The sequence below is a fragment of the Miscanthus floridulus genome, chromosome 10 (assembly GCF_019320115.1).
Source record: "Miscanthus floridulus cultivar M001 chromosome 10, ASM1932011v1, whole genome shotgun sequence".
NCBI lineage: Eukaryota > Viridiplantae > Streptophyta > Magnoliopsida > Poales > Poaceae > Miscanthus > Miscanthus floridulus.
Genome location: NC_089589.1, coordinates 137,501,705 through 137,513,999, shown reverse-complemented (window position 1 = coordinate 137,513,999; position 12,295 = coordinate 137,501,705).

The following is a 12,295-nucleotide window of genomic DNA, read 5'->3' as shown; positions in this document are numbered from 1 at the left end:
TCTATTAGTGTCCAGATTGCTATCCGGTGGATGCACAAATCATTTTGATATTGTGTAGCACCCGGTGTCAAGAACAAAACCAGATACACACCATATGTGAGCCCAGGAAGTCAAATCTCACATATAGCTATAAATAAGGGTAATATCAAAAGACAATGCTCAATATATAACATACTTAGTATAAAGAATATAACCTTAGATAGCAAACAGCGGAAAGACAACTCCGATCTTCGGGTGAAGACTCTAATACCATAGGGACAACTGACTGGTTGATCACAAGCCTAATTCCTCCAAACTCTAGCAATCTGGTACCCATCCGGGATTTTCATCCAAATATTTGAAAAGTAAAGCAAGCGTAAGTACATGTCGTACTCAACAAATAAAACATGGGGTTCATGAGGCTCAAAAGGCTAACACTGGTTCAACTGCTATTAGCTTTTAATTGTCACAATTTTAGCATAGGAGTAGCAACAAGTTTATCATAAGCCCATATAAACACATGATCAAGTAAACATGAATAATAAATAGCATAAACAATAATCATTATTGAGCATCTTTATCATTAGTATCATCCATGTTCATCATCATTAACCATTAGTGATCATCTATTCCGTAAGGGTTCCAAGGCCGCTCGTGACCGTGAGCATGGCTGATATACCAGTTTTACACTCTGCAGAGGTTGTACACTTTCACTGTGAGTCGCGATTTACCCTTTCGCCCGAGGTCGCGAGCCTCTTGACCCACTACCAAGGAAGGTCGGTAGGGTTCACTATGAATCCTTTCAAAGGTTTGTCTAACAAGTTAGGGCTGCTAAGGTTTTCCCATAAGTAAGCATGAACCCCCCTCCAAGGAGTGACTAACAAAATACAAAGAAACCAAAGTGCACCCTTTTGGTAGGCCGAGATCATACAAACCGGAGCCCCTCTTGCGCCATAAAGGTAACCTCTAACAAGCTAGAAAAGGTCCTTATATTGAGCTAAAGCCAGAGCCATATAGCCCTCACAGCTATACTGTAAGTCCCGGATAATCACTTACAGATAAGTCCTTAGGGAGAGGAATCTAGAGCATTTAGAAAGTAGTGAAACACTCCAGCCCCCTATTTCTATGTTGCTAAAAAGCATCTTTTAGTGTTTATTGAATATACCATTAGTCAAGTTACAAGATCATGGTTGTAGTTGAGCACTAGCAAAGCTACCCAATGCAATAACCCAAAGGCATCAAGGTACAAGTACAAAGTACTAGGAAATCCTTAGTGGTTGTCAAGGTAGACACATGTAGTATGAATTAAATGATTAAAGGTATATAGGACAACAAGGAAGATCTCATGCTATACTTGCCTTAAAATTAGATCCTTCTTCAAGTCCAAAACTTCAAAGATCTGCTTCTTGATTCACCACGTATAACTCACCGACTGTACAGGATCATAAAGCACCACACAAGCATCCATACAATCATACATGAAACAAGCAATAGATCTAGATTAGAACAGTACACCAAACATAAAATCAAGATGAAAAGTTTGTAAAGCGAATCTACATCTCGCTACGAACACACAGACGTGAAAAGCACTCTAATCAGAGCTACGGTGCAAAAGATACATCTACCGATAAATTTGCTTTATACAAAAGAAAACTATAGGCTTCATTTATTTTAACTATAAATCATATATATAAGATATTTTATAAATAATATAAATTGAATTAAGTCAAATTTAGATTTGAATTATAAAACAAAAGTAAAACAAATCATATTTTATTTATAAAATCCAGTTGCATAATTATTATTCAAGTTAAAGTTTAAGCCATGAAATTCCAGAAATAGTGACATGATAACCACTATTACTAACGCATAGATCTCATCGCTATGAATCTAACGCAACTTGAATGGGTCAAAATGGAGCTAAAACGCAGATGATATAAAATAAACAAGATTTCCTTTATTAAAATAATAGATTAAATCTAACCTCGAATTTTAATAGTTGAAAACACATCTAACAGTGATATAAACATGTAGACAACGTAAATACGAACCTAACGCAATTTGAACGGATCAAATCGGAGTTAAAACGGAGAAGTTATGGCTAAAACAAAATCAGTGGCAAATCTGTAAATAAGTGAAAACATATTTTCAATCTAACCGAAACAAAGTACGCTTTCAAAAGAAGAAAATGGAATCGGGAAAGACATTTTGGACTACGGGTTAAGTCTCAAATATTTATAAGGGGTTTTTTGTAAATCTAACAGCGAAGGGGTAACTTTGATCTTGGGCCATTGGATTAGAGATGGACGACCGTTATTGGATCGGGCGGGTGAGGGTGGCCAGCAGCGAGGTGGGTGACAGCGGCGCCATGGCCGGAGCAAGGACAGCTCATTGGTGACTTTAGTTCTTGACCTACGGAGCATGGTTTTTCGAATGGAAAAATCTGGGAGAGAGGGGGGAGAGTGGGGAACTCACCGCACCCAAGAGAAGCAGGCGGGAACCAACGGAGGGCGGTGCGGCGCTCGACGGGCGACGGCTCTCGTGGGGGCGCTTCAGGCTAGGCGGCTGTGAGCTGGCGCGGGGCGGAATCCTTGCTGCAAGGTGGGATAGAGAGGCGGCACAAGCTCGGCGGCTATTTATGGGGCACGGAAACTTGGGCGGCACGGCGCAGGAGTCGTGGCGAGGCCGAATACGGGCGGCGTCGGCGCGGAGGACTCCGGCTCAGGTATGGCGCGAGGTGGGAGACGCACCCGACAGGCGGGCCTGGCGCATCAGCGGGACGAAGAGAAAACGCGTGGCGCGGTGTCAGGCTGGGCCGCTGCGGAGTGCGTGGCACGGGAGATGGGCCGGCTGGGGCTTCGGACTGAGCGGGGAGGAGAGGAGAAGACGGGCCACGGCCAGCTGGGCCGGCGGAAGGAGCAGGCGCGAGTGGGCCAGCGGGAGGAGACGGGCCACCGTGCTGGAAAGCAAGGCCACGCAGGGAACGGCCACGCGGGCGAAAACGGGCCGCGAGCGAGGCAGGCCGTCTGGGCCGAAAGCAGGGGAAAGGGAAAGAATTTCTTTGCTATTTTGTTTTCAAAACCAAATTCAATTTTGAACCAAATCAAATTCAAATATAGTTTAAAATACACTTTTTAATACAAATAAAAATGAGAAATTTTGGTATGCTCCCAAAAATAAATTTTACAACTTTTTAAACTCTTTTATTTTCAAATTTTCTTTTCTTTCTTTTCTTTTACTTCAAAGCCATTTTTAATTTCATTTGCAAAAGCAATTTAAACCATTTTGAATTTTCAATCAAAACCACTCAATCAAATACATCAAATGCAAGGGCATATATGCACAAACAGGTTGCTAAACCTTATGATGAATTTTAATTTAATAAAAATTTTATTTTTCTATATTTCATGAGATCAAAATTTAGAAATAAATCATTTCAAACCTATTTTTAAAAGAGGCAAATTTTAGGGTGTTAAACATTGTATAGCAAACTGAGAATAGTTGCTTAGGAAAAACCGTAAAAAGCTCATTACAATTCTGATAGTTCTGTTGATCTATTTGCCCTTTCAATCTTTACCACATTGATTCTTCTTTCTCTAAAACATACTTGATTACTCGTAAATTCTTGATTAATGCATTATGTTTTGGATTGTTATAGGTATGGGCAAGGTTGTCGCCCGGCCCTTACCGAGTTGGTGAGCCTGCGACGCCGCGCTTTCCATGACTGTGTTAATTTCACAAACTTTTCTTTTTCGATTAAATGTCACTTTAACATCGGTATTTAATTTCACAGTATTGTTATCTTATCGTGCGATCCGTGTATTTTTAGTACAAAAGTTTTGTTGTCTCGTAGCAATGCATGGGCACGCTACCTAGTAAAGGGAAAAGGCAAATCTTGTCGCAAAATATATGGCAGGTACATTTCTTTGTGAAACAATTAAATATAGTAGGGAAAAAAGAAATCAAAATCTAGGTGAGTTATTACAAGTAAAGTTCATAGTATAACATTTCCCTCAAGTTTTAATCGAGGATCCAAGTAACTTCTACATACGCACCTTTGCAGATAACTGCTCGCTAGTGTCGTTGTAGTCCTCAAGCATGTTGGAGATGTCCAATCACTACGCCAGATTTGGACATCACTGCCGGCCTCGTCACTGCCGGATTTGTGACAACCGGCAGTGATGTACCTTCACTGCCGGTTATGAGCTTGAAAATGAAAAAATGATTAGGGCTAGGCTAAAACCGACAGTGAAGGACCACATCACTGCCGGTTTGTGGCTTGAACCGATAGTGTTCTGGCGCCACTCATCACTACCGGTTTAAGCCAAGAGCCGACAGTGATTTGGATCTATCACTGTCGGTTCTAGCTAACAACCAACGGTGATAAACCTACAACACAAAAAGGCTACAGCCGTCCTCTTCTTCCTCCTCTCTTCCATCCGAGAACAGAGGCGCGCGTTTAGGCCCTTCCCTCTATTGTTGCGTCTGCTCTTCACCATGAAGCTAGGGCTTGGATTTTGAATAATGGCTTGATCTTTTTGCTTTAAGGTTAGTAACAAACATCTACTCCTTTGATTTTGTTGCTTAATTAGCTTCGTTTTGATGGCTACAATGCTTGATTCTCATTCTAGTTCTTTCTCCATTCTAGAGAGCACTTTTCCAATTGGACATTTGTGCAAGGCTCAAATTGTGGTGAATCCGTCATCCAAAAGGTTGGTGTCTATGAACATATTTAAATTCCTAGCTAATTATTCCATGGTGGTCAAGATCATCATTGTTAGTATGTGATGCTATAATTAGTTCTTAGAAGTAGAGTAGAATAGATGTTCTTCATTATTGTACAATAATTGTTTTTTACTACGACTTTCAATTTACAGGGCCAGGGCTACCAATTTCAATTTTCCAATAATTAGTGTACAATAATGTTTTCCAAAAATGGTACTTTCGAGCTACAATTGTTGTTCATGAAGCTCGATTTCTTATTAATTCTTTGTAATTACTGTCTTAGTATTTTTTTATGTAGAGATGGATTGAGAGTGGATGCATCTGTCCCTAATGGACAAGCGGTACATGCATGGAGTCAGCCAGTTTATCACCGATTCCAAAGCCCATGCTGGGAATGGGAACCCTGTCTTCTGCCCATGCAAAGATTGCAAGAGTCAAAGAAACTTTTGTCAAATTGAGTCTATACAATCGCACTTGATTACTAGGGGGTTCATGCCAAACTATATGATATGGACTATGCATGGTGAGGTTCGTGTGAATGTTCTGCAGGAAAACGATAATGATGTGGGCATGCCTGACGTAGCCATCCACGATGCTGATGAGGAACCCGGTGTCAATACGGAACCTATGGCCATAGTTAATAATGTGTTTAGGAACACGCTAGCTGACGACACCGAGGATAGCGATGGCATTTCTCAGCTACTACGTAATGTAGAGACTGGATGTCTTAGTGAAGGACAACTGAGAAAGCTAGAGAAAATGAGACAAGATGGCAAAACACCATTGTATAGGAATTGTCCAATGAGCAAACTGGAAGCCGACATCATGTTGTTAGAGTTCAAATCGACAAATGGATTGAGTGATGTAGGCTTCGATCAGTTGTTAGGTATAATAAGGAAAGTGCTTCCAGAAAAAATGAGTTGCCAGAAAAGACATATTTGGCCAAACAAATGATCTGCCCCATCAGCCTTGAGGTTGAAAAAATACATGCGTGTTCCAATGATTGCATATTGTACCGTGGAGAAAAATACAAAGACTTGTTCAAGTGCCCCAAGTGTGAAGCTCCATGGTACAAGGAAGGGCTGTCAGATGAGGGTACCAAGACCAGAGGAGGTCTCATAAAGGTCGTTTGGTATTTCCCTATAGCTCCCCGGGTGCATAGGCTGTTTGCATGTGCAAAGTCAGCCAAGCTATTGCGCTGGCATGGCGAAGAGCGTAAGAAAGATACAGTGATGAGGCACCCCACCAATGGGCATGACTGGAGGACTGTCAATACTATGTTCTATAAGGACATCGGTGGAGAGGTAAGGCACCTTTGGTTTGCTTTGAGCACAGATGGGATGAATCCTTTCGACCAGGTTAGAAGCAATCATAGCACCTGGCCAGTGACGCTCTGTATATACAACCTTCCACCTTGGGTCTATATGAAGCGGTCGTACATCTAGATGCCACTACTAATCCAGGGGCCAAGACAACCTGGGAATAACATCGATGTGTTTCTGGAACCAGTGATCGATGAACTAGTGGAGATATTTGAAAAGGGTGTGCTGGATGTTTGGGACGAGTACAAAAAGGAACATGTCACGATCAAGGGAGTACTTATCGCTACAATCATCGACCTGCTAGGTCGAGGTTCGTTGCCCGGAGAGAAGACAAAAGGCTATACTGGATGTGTCGAATGCTTGGATGACACCGATGCGGTAAATCTACCAAATAACTCAAAGATAGTTTATATGGGACACCATAGGTTCCTATCTAAGGATCACCCTTACCGTAGGAACAGAAAAGATTTCAATGGTACTATTGAGAGACGCTTAGCTCCAAAATATCGAGACGAGCCTACGATACTTTGAGAACTCAACAAATTGGAGGTTGTCCTTGGGAAGGGGGACAATGCAGTAGCAGCGCCTGATGGAAGCGTTTGGAAGAAAAAATCAGTTTTCTGGAAACTACCTTACTGGCCATTTCTGAGCGTACGTCACTGTCTTGATCCCATGCACATCACTAAAAACATGTGCGCTAACACTCTTAACACCTTGATGGACACCGGGAGGATATCGAAGGATTCACTAGCCACACGCCTGGACATGCAACACTTGGGAATCATGAAGGAGCTGCATCCCATGGAGCTAGAGAATGGCCAGTTTTGTTGAAACTGGCGGTCTTAGACAGAGTGGAGGAGGTAGAGGCCTCTGCCTCTCAGACAGTGTGGAAGAGGTAGATGCCTCCGCCTGCTACGCCACACCCCCCGGTGGAGGCACAGGAAACAGGCGCGATAGATGGGCGAGTAAAGAGATGGCACGGAAAGCTATGGTTTCATTAATTCGTCCACCAACCAACCCCTTTACTGTTACAAGTGTCCCCTATTTATAGGGCTCAACTACCACATTCACAGAGTTTACAGCAGTATCCCTCAACTGCTACAGTACATTCTTGGGATATTCCTCTACTCGTCTTTCGTCTCGAGGGTAATCTTGCCATGCCGCCATCTGGTACTGGGCCTGCATGATCAACCGGCCCAACGGGCCTCAGGACTCGGCGATGGGCTTTAGGGCCTCCGCCGTGGGTCTCCGATCTGTCTGGCCTTAGGATCCGGCGATGAGCCTTCGGGCCTCCGCCTCTGGGAGTGCCGAAGCCATAGGCCTCTGGCATCCCAGGATCGCCGATCTCCTGCTTGGGTCTTCGCCCCGACGGGCGGAGACCATGCTGGAGCACCCGCGCAGTCCATGAGCGCCCTCATCTGGTTACCTGCACATACCCAAACAATGTTGGCATTTAATTAGTCTCCTGGCGGAGCGGCCTCCGCCCCATCGATCGAAGACGCCTGCGAGCCGGCTGGGCGAAGACCGCGTCAGGGCCGTCGCCCGCAACCTGTAAGCTCAATCAAACAAACCATTCTCTTTCCCGGGTTTGGAGGCGTGGGAGCACAACCTCTGTTTTGGTAACAGGTCAGAGATGCCCTCGTAACCTGCTGACTGCGTAGGTCTCCGCCACTCGTGGTGGCCATGTTACAACAATTCCCCCCTTTTGAGACCGTGGTCCGCCTGAGCATGTCGTGAGCTCAAAACGCCCTAAGCAAGGACGTTCGCGGGGGCAGAGACTGCGCATAGTCACGTCTCCGACCGATCTTCGCCGGTTCCCCCCTGGCCCGCTCTGGCGCGGCCATTGGTCTTGCAAAGTAGCCGTTTGGCTGCAAATCTAGCCGTTGTGCATCTTGCGACTTATCCGGAGATGACCGTTGTTGGGCGGGAGCCGAACCGCCCGCCCGTGGCCTATATAAGGGCGGAGTTGGTGGCGGGGTCCACCCCGCACGACTCATTCGCTTTTCTTGCAGTGCCAGAAATCGGTCTCTGCTTTCTTTGCTTTTGCCTGAGCTGCCTTCGCGCGTTCCTTCTTTCCGCTTGCGCCTTCCTCCCAGGTCGCTGCCGTGGTGGCTTTCCTTTCCACCTTTGCCCATACTCGCCGGCCCGCCTTCTTCGGACCCTATCGCCACCTTCTTGGTGTTAGGGCAGGCGGCTGGGGTGCTCGCTTTGAGGAGTGCATGCTTGCCTCCGCCTCCGCGTTGGAATTTGAGAAGCTGCTAGAGGAGGATTTGGGGAGTGTCTCCGCGTCCGTCGAAGACCTGATCGCTGTGGATTCCGGAGTCATGGCGATAAAGTCATGGGATTTTGGCCCCTCGTCCATTACTGAGGAGGCGGTCGCAGAGATGTTGAAGGAATCATATTTTCCTTCTACGAGGGTAAAAATCCCTCCGCCCGGCCAGACCGTTCCGGAGCCAGAGGAGGGATATGCGGTGGTGTTCCGGGACTTCTTCACCTGCGGCCTCCGCCTTCCTTACGTCCCCTTCCTCCGTTGGGTGTTGGAGACTTTCAACATCCAGCTCCATCATCTGACTCCTACGGCCTTCCTCACGCTCAGCAAATTCTACTGGGCGTGTGTCTCTTATGGCGCCGAGCCAGATGTGGACACCTTCTGCACTTACTACGAGCTGCAGAAGCAGCCAAAGAAGAAGAAGGAGATGCAGGAAGGCAAAGAGGTGGAGGTGATCTACCAGTTTGGTAGTTGCACCTTCATGTCGAAGAGGAACCAAGGCGTAGATCGCCTGGAGATTTCATTCTGCCAGAAAGGCAAATGGGACCACGGCTGGCTTGAGCAGTGGTTCTATGTGAAGACCTACAGGGTCTATGGCACCACCGAGGATGGTGCAGAGGTCCGGGAATATCCACTGACCTCAAGGATGGCAGTGTCTCCGGCGAGGGAAGCCTGTGAACGGGCCTTTGCGCTGGCGTGCCGTTACTCCGGGGGCCACGATCTGGTGGAGGAGATAATGGCCTCCAACTATTGGCCCCTGAGCAAAGACAATCCACCCTTTTAGCTGGAAACGGTGCCGGTTCCCGTTTTTGGGCCGGAGGCCGGGATTCCGTTCCCCCGCTTTGGCCAGTCTTTGGGGGAGGGGGTGACGGAAGATGGCTTTGTCTCCGAGTTTGAAGAAGCCACCATCGGGTTGGTCGGAAAAATTTCTGAGCATGAGTACACATCTCGGAGAGCCATGGCAGGCACCATGCCGTGGCTCAATCGAGTTTTTGAGGAGCTCGGGATCATCTACCGGGAGCGCGAGGTTCCCGCGGAGGTCCTGGCTTCGATTGACAAGAAGAAGAAGAAGACCTCCACGAAGAACATTACGGTAGAGGCCGAGTCCAAGAAGAGGAAGGCGCCGCTGTTGCACGGGTGCCTCCAAAAAAGAAGAAGAAGATCGGCACTCTGGTGATTGCGCCGGCCGCGTCTTCGTCCGGTAGTGCGGGCGTTGCCTCCGTCGGTAGTGAAGACGACCAGAGCTCTTCCGTCCTGTCAAGGGACGTGCGGGTCGCGGGCGGTGGAGATAGCGGTTCTCCTGGTGCTTTGGTGCGCCCTTTGCGCGGCGCTGTGAGTGGTGCAGGGCGGCCAGAGGCCAGCTCCACTCCGGCGCGATCCTTGCACGGTGCTATGAGTGGCGCCGAACAGCCGGAGGCCAGCGCCGTGAATCCTATGCCCGACATTTTTGGCGGGATGTCCTCAAGTTCCAAGGAGGGCGCGGAGGTCGACCTACGGCATGCTCCTCCTGCTCCCGCCGTTGCTTTGCCTCCCCCCGCGCTAGAGGCCGTCGATGGGCAGCCGGAGGCCATGCTTGCAGAGCAGGCCCCGGCGGCTCGGTCGCCGCATGATAGGGCGGAGACTTCTGCCCAGGGGGCTCAGCAGGCGGCCCACCCTGGGCTTTTTATGAGTAAGTTGGTTTGGCGCACACTTTTGTTTTTACTGTCTTCGCCCGGTTTATTTATTGTATATATTCTATGTTGCTTTTGCAGGTGATGTCATGGCCGGACTCCTCACTTCGGAGGAACAAGCGGCTGCTGCCAGCGCCAGGTTTGGTCCGGGGCAGCCGGGGCCGATGGCACCGGGTCCAAGTGAGTGTGAAGTGTTTTTATCTTACTCATCTCTTGGTCTGCTGTTGTTGCCTATGTCTGATCGGTCCTCTGACCTGGGTTGTTGTTGTTTTTTTCTATGCAGGCTCCTCCGGCACTTCTATCTCAGGTTGGGAAGAGTGCTATCTTGGGGTTCTTGGAGACATCGGAGGTGGTCTTCGGCAGTTTGTGTATTCATTGTGCGATTTGTTTTCCTCACCTTATGGTTTTGTATTTGTTTGTTCTTCTTTGAACAGATCGCTTCAAACAGCGTCTGAGGGACATGGATTTCTTTCAACTTCTCCATGTTCATCTAGAACACCAGAGCTTGGTTCGTCTTCGGCAGTTTACGTTTTTTGGTGTATGCTCGCCTTTATATTTGTTTTGTTTTATTTCTATTACTGATCGCCTTGGTCTTCTTTCTGATCGTAGGGGTATCACACGGGCGTTGTTATGGAAGAGCGCTGCACTCGCGAGGTCTCCAACCGAGATTCTGCGATTGAAGTGCTCAAAGCGGAGAACGAGCGCCTGGAGGGTGAAAAGGGGTGTTTGACCAACTCCCTTGCAGCTCTTCGTCTTTCACTGGCGGAGAAGGAAAAAGAAACGGAGGTGGTGAGGGCTGATCTTGCCAAGGCTGCCGAGCAGGCCCGCAAGGCGAACGAGCTGGCCGAGGGTCTCCGGCGAGAACTGGCCTCTGAGAAGGAATTCGCAGTTGCGATGGAGGGGCAGCTGACTTTGATGACGAGGCGTTTGGACTCGGTCAAGGTGGTCCTTGCTGCAACCGTTAGCCAGTACCGGGCCGCCGTCACTGAGTTCGGTGGCGAAACCTCCGCTCCTCTAGAGGAAGATAGCGTCTACGCCCTCGCTTCCTGGCTAAAGCGTCACCTTGCGAAGCTCCCTGATCTGGTGAACGGCTGCACGGACTACGGGGCGCTGGCGGGGGTGACGAACTACGCCAAGCATCTAGTGCGCGGCGGGTGTACACATACTGAGAGTATTCCGGGGGGGGTGCTGCGGGGTCTGGAGGTGCTTGGTGAGACTTCTCCTGGTCTGCGAAAAAGCTTGAGGAATTTCATTGGGTACTTTTGGGCTCCATTTGGGAGGCTTGCTGCCTGGAAGCTAGCGGAGGAGAAGAGGGCGAAGGTATTTGTAGTCTTTGTTGTCGCTGTTTTTCCCTTTCCTTGTTTCTTGCGAAGCTGTGGAGGCTTTTATTGCTCTGTGAAGCTGATATTGTGGTCTGTGCTTTAACAGGAGGCGTAGAAGGGTCTGGCGAGCAGGCCTCCGCTGATTCCTAGCTCGGCGACTGGGGTGATGCCTCTGCCTCTGCTAATGCCCCGAAGAGCGCAACGATCGGCGGTGGTGACGCCCGGAAGCTGTAGGCACCGTCTCCGTCCTTGCTTGGTGCGGGCTCCACTCCTGGGACTTCTACAGTGTCTAGGACTCCGGAGGTCTAGGCTCTTTGTAGGATTTAGTTCTTTTAACTTGTATATCGCAGTCCGGTTGGACTCTTGTGAATAAAGTTTCTTTTGTTCTGAATGATTTTGTGGAAAATTTTAAACTTGCGCAGGTTCCGAATCTGGAGCCTGCGCAAGATGTTGCGCCTTTGAATCTCTACAATGACGGTATTTACATGAGCGGAGAGCTTTGGGAGTACTGGCGTTCGGCTTTTCCACATAGCGTTGCGCGCGACATGTTTGAGTCAGTTAAGTTAGACATAGACGACGAGCGTGCTGGGTTTACTCGCGCGCTTGCTTGGCGCGGACCTCCGCCACAATAGTTAGGATTTCATTGTAAGTTTGCGTCCTGTAAGAATGCTACTTGATGTAATATGGAATACAAAACAGGTTCACTTTCTTGATTGTTTGTGCGGGGGCTTAGGTCAGTTGTGCTAGTTTACATATCTCGTCTAGTCCCGAGCTTGCACACCGTGGGCCTTTGCTTGGGCGAACGTGCGCGATACAGAGGTGGTGGCCAGGACCTCCACCCCATGTTCTTTCCTTCTCTGTGCTTGCTTGATGGCCAGGGTAGAACTATTGGTGGTTTTTTGACCGGCGGAGGTGTACTTGAAGTCCGCCTGGCGGGGCTTGCTAAATCGGTGTTTGACCCAATAGGAGGTTTAGCGCAGCTTGTGCAGACGGCGGAGACTTTTGGTA